Below are 13,726 nucleotides of genomic sequence, written 5' to 3' on the forward strand. Positions count from 1 at the left end.
CCCTGGAATAGGAACCATATGGCTCCAGCATTTTTTCCTGAAGAAGGAAACCCTGATGTCTGCTGGCTTCTGTGGTGATGCTGATTAGTGGAGTTTTAAGCAAAAATGCAGGATAGGATAGGGGAGGATAGGTGATGTTAAAAACCATGCCATAAGGCTAAAGGATGATTGTGTACCATTGGATCACTGGAATATTTTGTTTTGTTTTAGGAGTTGAGAAGTTTCACTAGAAGTTGCTGGAGGGTCATCTAGAAATTATAATAGAGTCATCAATATACGGTAGTTGATGACTGCATTGATGATGGGGCATCTATAGAAATGATGCACAGCAACATGTTAGGTAATTTGCCTTTGCGTTCAAACATTAGGAGTTGCTCTTGGTCACACTGCAAAACAAGAAAATGGATCACCAGTCAATAGTTATTCAGGTAAGAAAATCACAAATGTTTTCCATTGAATGGTTTGCAGCTTTTTCCTTCATATTTTAATCTATCCCACACGGACAGATCATGTGTTTCCTGATGCCAAGATTATCAGTACTTCTCTTAGAACATGTTCAGCAAGCACTGGGCAATAATGATGATGAGCAGTGGCCAACAGAAACAATGATAGTTGCCATATACCTAAGGTACTGACTTCTGAAATCCTGTAAGTATCATAAAATGTTATAATGATACAATGATATAATGATATATCATGTATGTAATCAGCCTAAATAGAGAATAGGAGTCAGGTTTTTTTTTTGATTCAACAAATATTTTGACCCATTTGTCCTTCTGCAAATGTTATTTTTACATTCATCCTAGCCAGCAGACTTATCTTTCCATAAGTGCTGCCTAGTTGCAGACTGACCAGCTTCCCTTTAAAACAAATTCTACAAGTACATACTGTAGAAGTTTTTCATTGCAAGCGGAATTGGAGGCTGTAAATACCACATTTTGGGTGATATATGGAATCCTCATTAGCCGTGTAAATACCTATGCTTAAATTTTTTGAGAAGGATAAGCAAACTTCCAGGATTCCTGTATAAAAACATAATTACATTACATCATTATATTTAATAAGCAGAATGTTACTGGAATTGTTTCCTGTAAAAACTTATAAATCTTAGTACTGTTGCTATATCATGCCTGGTATATATATCATAGTTTCTATGTGCCACATTATTATTAATAAATTGGCAGATTATGATTTATTTCAGGTTATTCCTCGCAGAACGCTGATTTATTGTACATTCTCACATTCTGAGGGGGTAATTCGATGGTGTACCCCCTCAGATTCCCTCCAAATCTCTTACTCTTACCCTAAATCTTAATTCTAGCTTTATTTCCTTCTGATAAGGGAAAAAGATTCCTACACTCTGTCTTATCTACACCCTTTAGAATTTTATATACCCAAATCATGCCTTCTTAACCTCCAGGAAAATCTGACCCTGCCTCTTTAGTCTATTTTGCTCTTTAGTCTTCCTTCATTACAAAAATGAGAAATATTCTGATGAATCTTCCCTACATTTTCACATACTGATGATATCTTGTGGTATAGTCATGCCATAAAATGCCATGTACGGTACAACTACTATTTTAATATTACCCAGCTGACTATAGAATGCTAACTCGTGATTGAATGGTTTAAAGATAAATTGATATTAATTATCAGGAACAAGATTTCTGTTCTATGTGTGGAAATTCCCTTGCCCCTCGCATGGCAGTAAGGTCATGGCTACTCATACAGATCCCATTGAAGAAGATGGGTATTAAACAGGAAAACATAACTAATCAGATAGCCCCCTGGATTAGCGTTTCTTCCAGGCATTAACTTGTTACAACTTTATTCATCCTCCCTGTTTTTTAGGCATTTAAAAGAATTAAAAAATTTATAACGTAATAAATGTTTAGTTATGTTCAGTATGAAAGATTTTTCCATTTTGTTGTAGTTTTCAAGGCTACAAGAACTTGTTTAACAGAACTTTTTTTATTAGTCACAGAAAAATGATATATGCCTTTTTATGTACTTTCATATTTCTTTTAAGGATTTCCCTCATAAATACTTAACTCTCAGAAGAATCAATTTAAAATTCATTGCCATTGAAGTATCATTTCTGTTTACAGCTACCTATTGGGTATCAACTATTCAAAATCTCCTCACACGAGGACCCAGACTAAGTTATTGCTACCAACTGAGACTCGATGGCATGGATATGAATACTTAAAAGAGCAAGGGTCCATCCTGTAGTGAACGACAACTATGCATGTTGTTTCACCATGCACAGTGGTGAAAGGATATTGTGAGATATATTTTAAATAACTTAAAATTTGGGATAACAGCTGCTGGAATGTGTTACCTGAAATTTGGATGTGCAAATGAGAACTCGCATGTGTAAAATTCAGTGCGACCACAACTAGAAGTTGCTGAAGTCCACTATTTCAGCTGGTGGAGACTTCATCCAGTGGTTTACAGGATCTGTCAATGTTAAATTCAGGGAATTGTGACAGTGAAGACAAAAGAAACTCCAGGCTGGAATCTAGAAGAAGAAAAAACCTCTGGTAGAATTCAATTGGCCAGGCAACAACTGTGATGGTAAAAGTGCAAGTTGACATTTTGGACCAAGGCCCTGAGAAGGAAGAGGAAGGATTACCAGCATAGAGCTGTACAAGAAGCTGTGTGGGGTGCAGATTGGGGTGGGGGTGATGGGATGGGACAGAGGAGGCAGATAATTGGTGGGACTGGATAGGACAGGGATGATAGGACGGAGTTATTGTGGAACCAGGTGGGGGAGGAAGGAGACGGGTGAACAAAAGAAGTAAATTAGATGGATGTGTGGAGTGTGTGTAGGAGGAAGTATCTGGGAAGTGTTATTCTTCCAATTTGTGGCAATGTACTAACACACCTTACAATGAAGTGTAATGCTTACCATGGCTCTGACCTTGAGTTCTGGTAGCTGCTGCCTATTAAGTGTTTTATATCAGCTCATCATTTGTCTAATGACCAGCTTGCTGCTGCTTCCTTTTGCAACATGTAAAAAAGATTATGTTGAGGTTGAAATGGTTTCGAGACAAGATCCCTACTGAATCAGGAGCAAGTCACAACTTTGGCGGACTTAAATCCAGTATATGAGTCAGACCAAGTCAGTAGTTTGTTCATGGTCGATCTTCTATGTTGGCCCCTTAGCAAGCTTTAGAAAAATAAACAGGCTTGTTAGCAGGATCAGGAATCCTTCTATCTCAGTTCCAGATAACTGTACAACCTAATAATGTAACAGGAAAGTTGTACTAAGTTGGACAAGAATTCTGGAAACTTATCAGTGCTTTGTGCTTCTGCACTTTGTAGCTTTAGCTGATTAAATTGAAGCAACATCTCTGTAAACTTAGGCGGTGAAAGAGTCATCGGCATCTTTTGCATAATTAACTAAAGAATATCATTATAGTAGAAGTGCCCACTTAACATTGGGAAAATAAACAGGTGATAGGTGGAAAAGGTAAAGGGAGAGAGGAAGGAATCTGATAGGAGAGGAGAGTGGACCATGGGTGAAAGGGAAAGAGGGTCACTAGAGGAAGGTGAGGAGAAGAAAAGGGGTAAGAAGGGAGCCAGAATGGGGAATGGAAAAGGAGACAAGAGGGAGGGGGGGAGAAATTACCGCAAGTTGGAAAAATTGAAGTTAATGCCATCAGGTTGGAGGCCACCCAAATCGAAAACGATGTGTTGCTCTTCCAAACAGAGTTATTTTATTGCAGCAGTAGAGAAATGAAATGGGGAGTGGAATTAATATAGTTGGCCACCAGGAAATTTTCCCTGTTGCAGGTAGAGCACAGGTGCCCAACAAAGTGGTTCCCCAAATCCAGGTCAGGTCTCACCGATGTTCAGAAGGCCCCACTGGGAACACTAGGTACAGTAGATGACCCTTCAGACTTGCAGGTAAAGTGCTGCCTCATTGTTTGGGGCCCTGAATTGTGGTGAGGGAAGAGGTGTAGCACTTCTTCTGCATGCAGAAATAAATGCCAGGAGGAAGGAATAAATGGAGAAGGGAATTACAGAGAGAGCTATCTAAGTGGAATGCAGAGAGTGAGTGGAGGTAAAGGTGTGTTTGGTGGTAGGATCCTGTTGAAGATGGCAGAAATTGCAGAGAATGATGTGCTGAATGCAGGGATTGATAGGGCAAGAGGAGCTCTACACTTGTGTGGCAGCAAGAATGTGGGCTGAGAGTAGTCATCTGGGAAATGGAGGCGATGTGAGTATGGAAACATTAATGGTAGAGGAAGGGAAATCCCATTCTTTGAAGAAGGAGGATCAGAGAGATCTTGGGGTCTGAGTCCATAGGACACTTGAAACTGCTGCGCAGGTTGATTCTGTGGTTAAGAAGGCATATGGTGCATTGGTCTTCATCAATCGTAGGATTTAATTTAAGAGCCGAGAGGTAATGTTGCAGCTATATGGGACCCTGGTCAGACCCCACTCAGAGTACTGTGCTCAGTTCTGGTCACCTCACTAAAGGAAGGATGTGGAAGCCATAGAAACGGTACAGAAGAGATTTACAAAGATGTTGCCTGGATTGGGGGGCATGCCTTAAGAGAATAGAACCATAGAACATTACAGCACAGAGACAGGCCTTTTGGCCCTTCTTGGCTGTGCCAAACCATTTTTCTGTCTAGTCCCACTGACCTGCACCTGGCCCATATCCCTCCATACACCTCTCATCCATGTACCTGTCCAAGTTTTCTTAAATGTTAAAAGTGAGCCCGCATTTACTACTTCATCTGGCAGCTCATTCCACACTCCCACCACTCCCTGTGTGAAGAAGCCCCCCCCCATGTTCCCTTTAAACTTTTCCCCCTTCACCCTTAACCCATGTCCTCTGGTTTTTTTCTGCCCTAGCCTCAGTGGAAAAAGCTTGTTTGCATTCACTCCTCTATACCCATCATAATTTTATATACCTCTATCAAGTCTCCACTCATTTTTCTATGCTCCAGGGAATAAAGTCCTAACCTATTCAACCTTTCTCCATAACTCAGTTTCTCAAGTCCCGGCAACATCCTTGTAAACGTTCTCTGCACTCTTTCAACCTTATTAATATCCTTTCTGTAATTAGGTGACCAAAACTGCACACAATACTCCAAATTTGGCCTCACCAATGCCTTATACACCAAAACATTCCAACTCTTATACTCAATACTTCGATTTATAAAGGCCAATGTACCAAAAGCTCTCTTTACTACCCTATCTACCTGTGATGCCACTTTTAGGGAATTTTGTATCTGTATTCCCAGATCCCTCTGTTCTTCTGCACTTCTCAGTGCCCTACCATTTACCTTGTATGTTCTACCTTGGTTTTTCCTTCCAAACTGCAATACCTCACACTTGTCTGTATTAAACTCCATCTGCCATTTTTAGCCCATTTTTCCAGCTGGTCCAGATCCCTCTGCAAGCTTTGAAAACCTTCCTCACTGTCCACTACACCTCCAATCTTTGTATCATCAGCAAATTTGCTGATCTGATTTACCACATTATCATCCATATCATTGATATAGATGAAAAATAACAATGGACTCGGCACTGATCCCTGTGGCACACCACTAGTCATAGGCCTCCACTCAGAGAAGCAATCCTCCACTACCACTCTCTGACTTCTCCCATTGAGACAATGTCTAATCCAATTTACTACCTCACCATGTATACCTAGCGACTGAATCTTCCTAAATAACCTCCCATGCGGGACCTTGTTAAAGGCCTTACTGAAGTCCATGTAGACAACATCCACTGCTTTCCCTTCATCCACTTTCCTTGTAACCTCCTCAAAAAACTCTAATAGATTTGTTAAACATGACCTACCATGCACAAAGCCGAGTTGACTCTCCCTAATAAATCCCTGTCTATCTAAATACTTATAAATCCTATCCCTTAGTACTCCTTCCAATAATTTGCCTACTACCAACGTCAAACTTACCGGCCTGTAACTTCCTGGATTACTTTTAGAGCCTTTTTTAAACAACGGAACAACATGAGCTATCTTCCAATCCTCTGGCACCTCACCCGCAGATACTGACATTTTAAATATATCTGCCAAGGCTCCTTCAAGTTGAATTCGTCCTTTTCTCCTTGGAGTGACAGAGAATGAGATGTGACCTGATAGAGGTGTATAAGATGATGAGAGGCACCGATCGTGTGGATAGTCAGAGGCTTTTTCCCAGGGCTGAAATGGCTAACACAAGAGGGCACAATTTTAAGCTGCTTGGAAGTAGGTACAAAGGAGATGTCAGGGGTAAGTTTTTTATGCAGAGAGTGGTGAGTGCGTGGAATGGGTTGGTGGCAGTGGTGGTGGAGGCGGATACGGTAGGGTCTTTTAAGAGACCTCTGGACAGGTACATAGAGCTTAGAAAAATAGAGGGCTATGGGTAACCCTAGGTAATTTCTCAGGTAAGGACATGTTCGGCACAGCTTTGTGGGCTGAAGGGCCTGTATTGTGCTGTAGGTTTTCTATGTTTCTATCTCAGATGTCCTGAAAGGTAAAGCCTCTCCTGAGATGTGGTAGAGACAGAGGAACCGAGAAAAGAGAATGGTGTTTTTACAAATGACAGGCTGGGAAAACTTACAGACAAGATAGCTGTGAGACTCAGTAGGGTTATAAAAGATATCAGTGGACAGTTTGTCTCCAGAGATGGAGACAGAGAGATCGATAAAGGGGAGAGGGGTATAGGAAATACATCTTCAAGTTCGATTTCATTGTTATTCAACAATATACATGCATACCACCAACTGAAACAATGTTCCTCCAAACCAAAGTGCACAACACAGTACAAACAGACCAGATTTTAGAGCAAGTGAATTCAAGGGTAGGGGGGTAGAAGGAGGCAAATTTAATGAAATTGGTGTGCTCAGCGTGGATGCAGAAATCAGCACCAATGCAGTCATCAGTGTAGCTCAGGAAGAGTTGGGGGGGGGGGGCATGACCATTGAAAGCTTGGAGCATGGATTATTCCACAAAGGTAATGAAAAGGTAGCCATGGCTAGGGCCCATGCAGGTGTCCATGGTTACACCTTCCGTCTGGTGAAAGTGGGAGGGGCCAAAGGAGAAATTGCTGAGTGTAAGGACCGGTTCTGGCCGACAGAGGAGGGTGGTGGTGGAGGGCATCTGGTTGGGTCTGTTGTCTAGAAAGAAGAGGAGATCTTCACTTTCCATATTTCCCTCCATAGATGCTGCCTGACCTGCTGAGTTCTTCCAGCATTTTGTGTGTTCTTATTTTCTCAAAGGTAAATCTCCTATATGAAAATAAAAACAAACTGAAATATGCAAAGCAACTTGTAAAGTATAATTGGTTAGTTTCATGTGAATTAATTTAGCACACTTGATTAAACATCCAGGTTGCTTCACTGGCTTATAATTAAACATAATTTTTACACAGAGCCACAAAAAGGAGATATTAAGACAGTTGACAAACGCAGTATGCTTTATGAAATGAGCAAAGTGAGGCTTAAAGGCGTTAAACCTCACTTAGGGCAGAAATTCCAGAGGGTAAAGCCTTGGATGCAGAAAGCGTGGCCTCCAGTAGTGGAGCAATTAAACTCAGACAAGATGTTGGGAATTAGATGTCGGTAAATATATGGAGGGTTTTAGGGCTAAGAAGATTATTGAGACTGGATAAAAGGGAACATGCAAACAGAAGTGGAAAGATGTGCACCATTATCTAATATTTGTTACTATCAATGCCTTTGCTGAAAGTCTTCTTGATATTATGGCAAGGATGCGCTCTCCTACTGGTTCCTTCCTCCTGTTGTTCTGACCCCACCTCCCTTATTGGGATTCATGCTCCATCGTCTTTTTCGATCAGATTCCATCTTTTTCAGCACTCTATTGCTTATAACCTTGGCCTTCCAGCCTCTGTCACTAATTCCACTTTTCCCTCTTCATTGGGATCCACCTATTGCTTGTCAGTTCTTGCTCTATCCTTTCCCCTCACCTGTTTATAATGGCCATATCCTCTAAATCTTTCGGTCCAGCTGAAGTGTCTTGACCCAAAACATTCATTGTCCATTTCCCTGCAGAGATGCAGCCTGGCCCACTGAGTCCAGCATCTGTTGTCTTTTACAAACCTGCTGGGAGAGATTGAAACATTGACTTTCTGGAAAGGTGGGCATAGATTTATTAACTTTACGGTCCATCACAACATAAATAATGGTGGAAAGAACAATTTCTTCCCCTTTACCATCTGATTTCTGAACAATGTACCAACCCATGAAAAAACCTCACTATTTTGCTCTCATTTTGCTCTATTTACTTAATTTACTGTATCTCTGTCTCTCTCTCTCTTTTTATTTATTTACTTACTTACACAGCGGTTAGTTGGGCCATCGATTAATTGGAACAATTGCTTATTTGGGACAACTCTTAAAGAACAAAACTAAATTAAGAAAATAGCCAGCATCCCCTTCATTTATTTGGTACAATAATCTGGCTTAACTGGGGCAGGAGCCTGTTGCTGAACAGTTACTAACTAGCATTAGTTGCACACGTTTATGTTCAAGATGCAGTGATTATTATCGCTGATACTTGGTAAGAAATAAGCAGTAAGACAATTCGTAACTATTTTGCTCACCGTGGTTCCAAGCATTGAGGCTTAGAGATGCCAGAAACGGCTGGGAGTGGAAATGAAAAGATTTCACTACTTCAGCAAATTAGGAACTATGACGATATTGACAATCATCTTGAATGTTACAATGAAAATGAAGATTTGGAGGATGCAATCATCGAAAGCATTGTATGACCGGTCCATTATCTGCACTGAACACGGCAGATGAATTCCTATTTTGATAAAGATTAGGAACTATTGTACAGTTTTATAGTACTGTAGGAGTTTGGGTAGTTTTGTTATTTCTTCTGTATTTCATTTAAATACATACATTTTTACTCAGTTAAATGATAGCTTGCCATTTTTAAAACCATTTAACTATTTCCATGAATCTTCAGCAAACTGGGCTTATGATATTCAACCCAATTCTGATTCTTCTGCTATTTTTCCATTATTCAGTTGACTTTCCAGTGACCAAAGCAAGCACAGTGTTATTGTGCTGAACTCTGATAACAAGTATCCTGTGACAAAATAAAGGTAACTCAGCATTTTAAACTGTAGTGATTACTTCAGTTGAGATGCGTGCAAATTGTGACACTTAAATCTATTGCAAATTTTACTTCCTGCAATATGCTCAGCAGACTGAAAATACCAAGAAATCAGATAATAAAAATGAAATTACTTCATGGTAGAATGCAACACCTAAGCTGTTTTAGTTCTCAGGATTAAATCCATAGAGAATCATATAGAAAGATTAGATTTTATTGTTTCCTGCTATCAATTATTCTTCACAAATGTATCAGGCTATCAGTTGACAAAAAGATTAGCAGTTTTTGAAATCACATTTCTATCTTCCCTTCACCTAAGTATATTTTTCTGTTTTGACGATTAATATAACCACAAATTATTCAGCTCTTTGAAGAAATTCTGAGAACCAATGACCGACTGTTGTTATACCTGGGTCCGTGTATCATTTCCAGTTTGTAGTGGAATGAATCTGCAAACTTTTCCCAGGTGAATTCCCAACCTCAAATTTTCCTAGGAATACACAAGTAGAAAATAGGCGTTCCCCTAAAAGTATGGAAAATATGGAGAGTAGATTATTCCATGTGCCTCATGCATATTTGATAACCACTAACTTAAAGGTGACATATAAGACCTGATCAAGGAATGGTGCAATGCCTGAAATGAAAAAAAAAAGAGAAAAAAAAATGTTCTAATAGTTTGCAATTGTAAAAATTAAATTATTTTAAATCAAGTTCAGGTTTAGATGTTGCAAATGCTGGAAAACTAAAGAAAAACAGAAAATGTTTAAAATACTCAGCAGGACATTCTGACAGAGTCTCTGAACTGAAAAATTTACTCCTCTTGTCTACCCTCAGGTGCAGCGTGTCTGCTGAATATTTCCGGAACCTTCTGTTTTTTTTTTATTTTGGGCTTGGATTATCCAAATAATTAAAAATGTAACAATGATACATTATTAAAATGATTTTGATTTAGAATTATTGTTTTGTTTATTTTTAGACAGTGAAGACTAAACCATGTCCTCTATTTCCATTTCTCTTGGTTTATATTTCCCTTGATGCCTGTGGTATAGAATCGACCAAAATTTACCACACAGTAGTTTATACTTTCTGCACGTTGTATCTCCCCTCACTGAAAAAGAACAGCAACCCAGCATAATTCCATCTTGAAACTTGCAGATCACGGATGTTCAAGTCAATCAGCAAGGATTGTTTTTACTGTGATGATGGATTTGATCCTTCCACTGGAAGTCAATTCTAGACTCCCATAATGCACTAGTAGAATTATTTTATCCCTTCATCTCCCCTCTAATCCTTTTACCAATGCTTAAATTCATGCACCTTGTTTGTTTACCCCTCTGCACGAAGTAAATAGATGTTCTTCCCATGTAATTTATCTTAAGCCTTCATGGCCTTATCTATCTCTATTAAGCCTCCACTCAGCTTCCTCTTATCCAAAGAAAACAACACCAGCCCATCCAACCGATCCTCACAGCTTCGTTTTGTTTTCAATTCTGGGCTAGATCTTCATAAATCTCCTCTGCACCCTCCCCCTTAATTTTTCTTTCTCCTATGGGGTTTTCTTATCATTGTGTAGATTCTAATGCTCAGTCTTTTAGTTTTAATCTTTTAGTTTTAATCCCTTTTTAATTCCCGTAGCCTAGATAGTGTCCAGTTTTATTTTGTATCTCTCTCATTTTGACTATGTTTGCAATACACACAGCTGGCATTTCTTCATTATAATCTGAGTGCTGACACATTTTTCTGGCGCATGTTTTTGGAAAAAAAGAAATTTAATTCAATATTGTTTAACATCTGTTTCTATCCAAGTTATTTATTTAGATGTATCTGTCTGCTTTTAGTGTCTATTCGGAAAATAACTCATTCTGGAGATTATGTTGACAAAAGGGTGTAAACGGGCATGAAATAAGTGCAGTGCTATTAAGAGGGCTATTTGAAAATTTGGTTTTAGCACACTGGGCCTAAATGGTGATTACCATCACTTGAATTTGTCTGGAGGTGCTAAATCAAACACCTGCAGGTTTAGCATTTGAGCTGAAGCAGTGAATGTACACTGTACAAACTCACTTTCACTGAAACCATCGTCATCGTCGTTAGGTCGCATCCAGATTTCCCTCCATGCCGCTCTGACATACTGGGAAATCATGTACGTGGCAGGTTACAGCAGTGGTTTGCCTTTGCCTTCTGCCGGGGGAGTTTAAAGAGATCACCACCGGTAGATTACGGTAGATGACCAGGACGCCTACGTGTCTTGTCGTGCTCCTAACGCTCCATAACGCCTGCTGGCCGCCTTCTTGACCGTTGGGCCATTAGTCCGTCTCCTCTGCTCAATCTGCCAGGGCCAGACTTCACACGCCGGGACAGGGACAGACAGATCCCCTACCTCACCGAGGGTCCAAGACCCGTCGGCTACCCTCACCAGGTTTGGCCCGTCTGACGAGACGGTTTACCGGGGTGTGGCCGCTGCGCGTGTTACAGCTACTTGGAGCCACAGGTGAGAGCTGAGCACCAGGTGGGGACCAAAAGTGGACAAGCTGCCCTGAAAAAGGGCACGGCAGGCCCCTCCCTAGACACCCCATACACTGTGCAATGGGTCAATTGACACATAGTGATAGGTTTCACAATGGGACCAAGACATAAGGCCTTAAGACATAGGAACAGAATTAGACCATTCAGTTCTAACTCTCCGGTTCCCATCTCCCTGTCAACTTAGACTGAACCCTCCCCAACAGTTATAGTAAACCTGTCTGCATAGTTATTGGTTCCCCCTCAGGTTCAGGTGTAATCCATTCTTCTTGTATAGACCACCGTCATCATTGTGCCATGTTGCATGACATGGGTGATCATGGTCTTCCATCTGTCTTTAATCTGAAAAGTTCTAATAAGCTCTTCAAAACATTTGCCTGTCCATCCCTTGATGTAACTCATGAATGTCATGTGCTATTGACTGTGACTTTTTCTTGCATAAATATTTCCCCTCACTGCAAAATGTCTGAGCTTTTCTTTCCTCGGTACATGTCCCAGAAATTCCAGTTGCCATTTCCTAATTGATGATATCAGCTTTCTTCTTATTCCGGCTTTTTGAACACTTTCTCCTTTGTTACTCTGTCCTTCTATGATAGTTTCATCATTCTCGAGAGAGAGCAGTTTCAAGTTCCCAGGTGGCAATATCTCTGAGGACCTAAGCTGGATGCAACATATTGATACTACTATAAAGAAGGCAAAGCAGCAGCTATATTTCATTCAGAGTTTGAGGAGATTGGTTTGTCATCTAAAACACTTGAAAACTTTTGCAAATGTGCTGTGCAGAGCATTTTGACAGGCTGCATCACATTCTGGTACGGGGAGGCTACTGCACAATCTCAAAATAAGTTGCAAAAACTTGTAAAAATTAATCAGCTCCATTATGGGTATTAACCTCCAGTGTATCCAAGACATCTTCAAGGAGCGGTGCCTCAGGAAGTCGGCGTCCGTCACTAAGGACCCCTGCCACCCAGGCCATGCCCTCTTCACACTGTTACCATCGGGAAAGAGGTACAGAAACCTGAAGGCACACACTCAGTTATTCAGGAACAACTTCTTCCCCTCTGCCATCAGATTTCTAAATGGACATTGAACCCATGAACAGACCTCACTACTTTTTTATTTCTTTTTTTTGACTATTTATTTTAACACATGTATATACTTAACTTAGTTGTTTCCCGCTATATTTATTTATCATGTACTTAATTGTACTGCTGCTATAGAGTTAACAAACTTCACGACATATGTCAGTGATACTAAATCTGATTCTAGTTCTTCTCCAGAACCACAGTTCTGCAGCTTCGAGTCTTCCCTCATTCTTCTTTGATAGCATCCAACATTCACTTCCATATGTTAGGGCGGAATAAGCATAGCATTACAACACCGAGTTTCCTACTCATAGAAATTATGTCATTCTTTAGTATCTTGCTCAACACTCGAATTTACATTTAGCAATCCCATTCCTCCTCCTAATTGCAACATCAGCCCTATCATCAGATATTACTGTGCTCCTTAAGTAATGGAACTTCCATGTGTGTGTAATTGTCCCACTGCCCACTCTCAGTTGGCATTTCTGTATTTCAATTCAAGTTTAATTGCCATTTAAGCATACCTGTATATGAATACAGCCAAACGAGACTGTGTTACTACAGGGTTCAAGGCGCAAAGACATATTACCGATGATCACACACAGTAAGCACACATAAGGTCACAATCTTGTAATAAGAGTCCCGAGCCCACCCACCCCCCTCCCCCCAGCGCCACGCAACACTGCAGTTGATGCATTTTCTCCTTGATGTCTTTCTTCCCTGTGACAACCATCCATTTGGCCTTCTTGCGGTTGATGGTCCATCATCTCTTTGCACTTTCTACGATAGATCTACTTGGTATATCTTGGAGCTTCTCTTTAGAAGGTACAGGTCATATCCTCCTCAGAAGAGATCCCAGTGATCCAGAAATCTGAAGCACAGCCCCCTAAACCACTTCCTTAGCCACTCATTCATCTGTACTATCGTCCTGTTCCTGCCCTGTCTAGCGTGTGGCAGTGGGAGTACCCCTGAGCTTACTATGTTGGAGGTTCTGCCCTTCACTTTCTTCCAT

At 40.5% G+C, this 13,726-nt stretch overlaps 1 long non-coding RNA gene across 2 annotated transcripts; it reads left to right on the plus strand.

The window, feature by feature from the left end:
* Positions 1–335: 335 nt before the first annotated feature.
* On the plus strand, positions 336–10,060 carry LOC132391167 (uncharacterized). 2 transcript variants are annotated; one of them, XR_009511108.1, is made up of 5 exons: positions 336–428; positions 2,109–2,284; positions 7,186–7,242; positions 9,018–9,095; positions 9,941–10,060. It is a non-coding gene; the product is annotated as an uncharacterized LOC132391167 (long non-coding RNA). The 2 variants fall into 2 exon arrangements; XR_009511107.1 differs by having other exon boundaries at positions 2,109–7,242.
* Positions 10,061–13,726: the final 3,666 nt, after the last annotated feature.

Source organism: Hypanus sabinus, chromosome 3 (assembly GCF_030144855.1).
Source record: "Hypanus sabinus isolate sHypSab1 chromosome 3, sHypSab1.hap1, whole genome shotgun sequence".
NCBI lineage: Eukaryota > Metazoa > Chordata > Chondrichthyes > Myliobatiformes > Dasyatidae > Hypanus > Hypanus sabinus.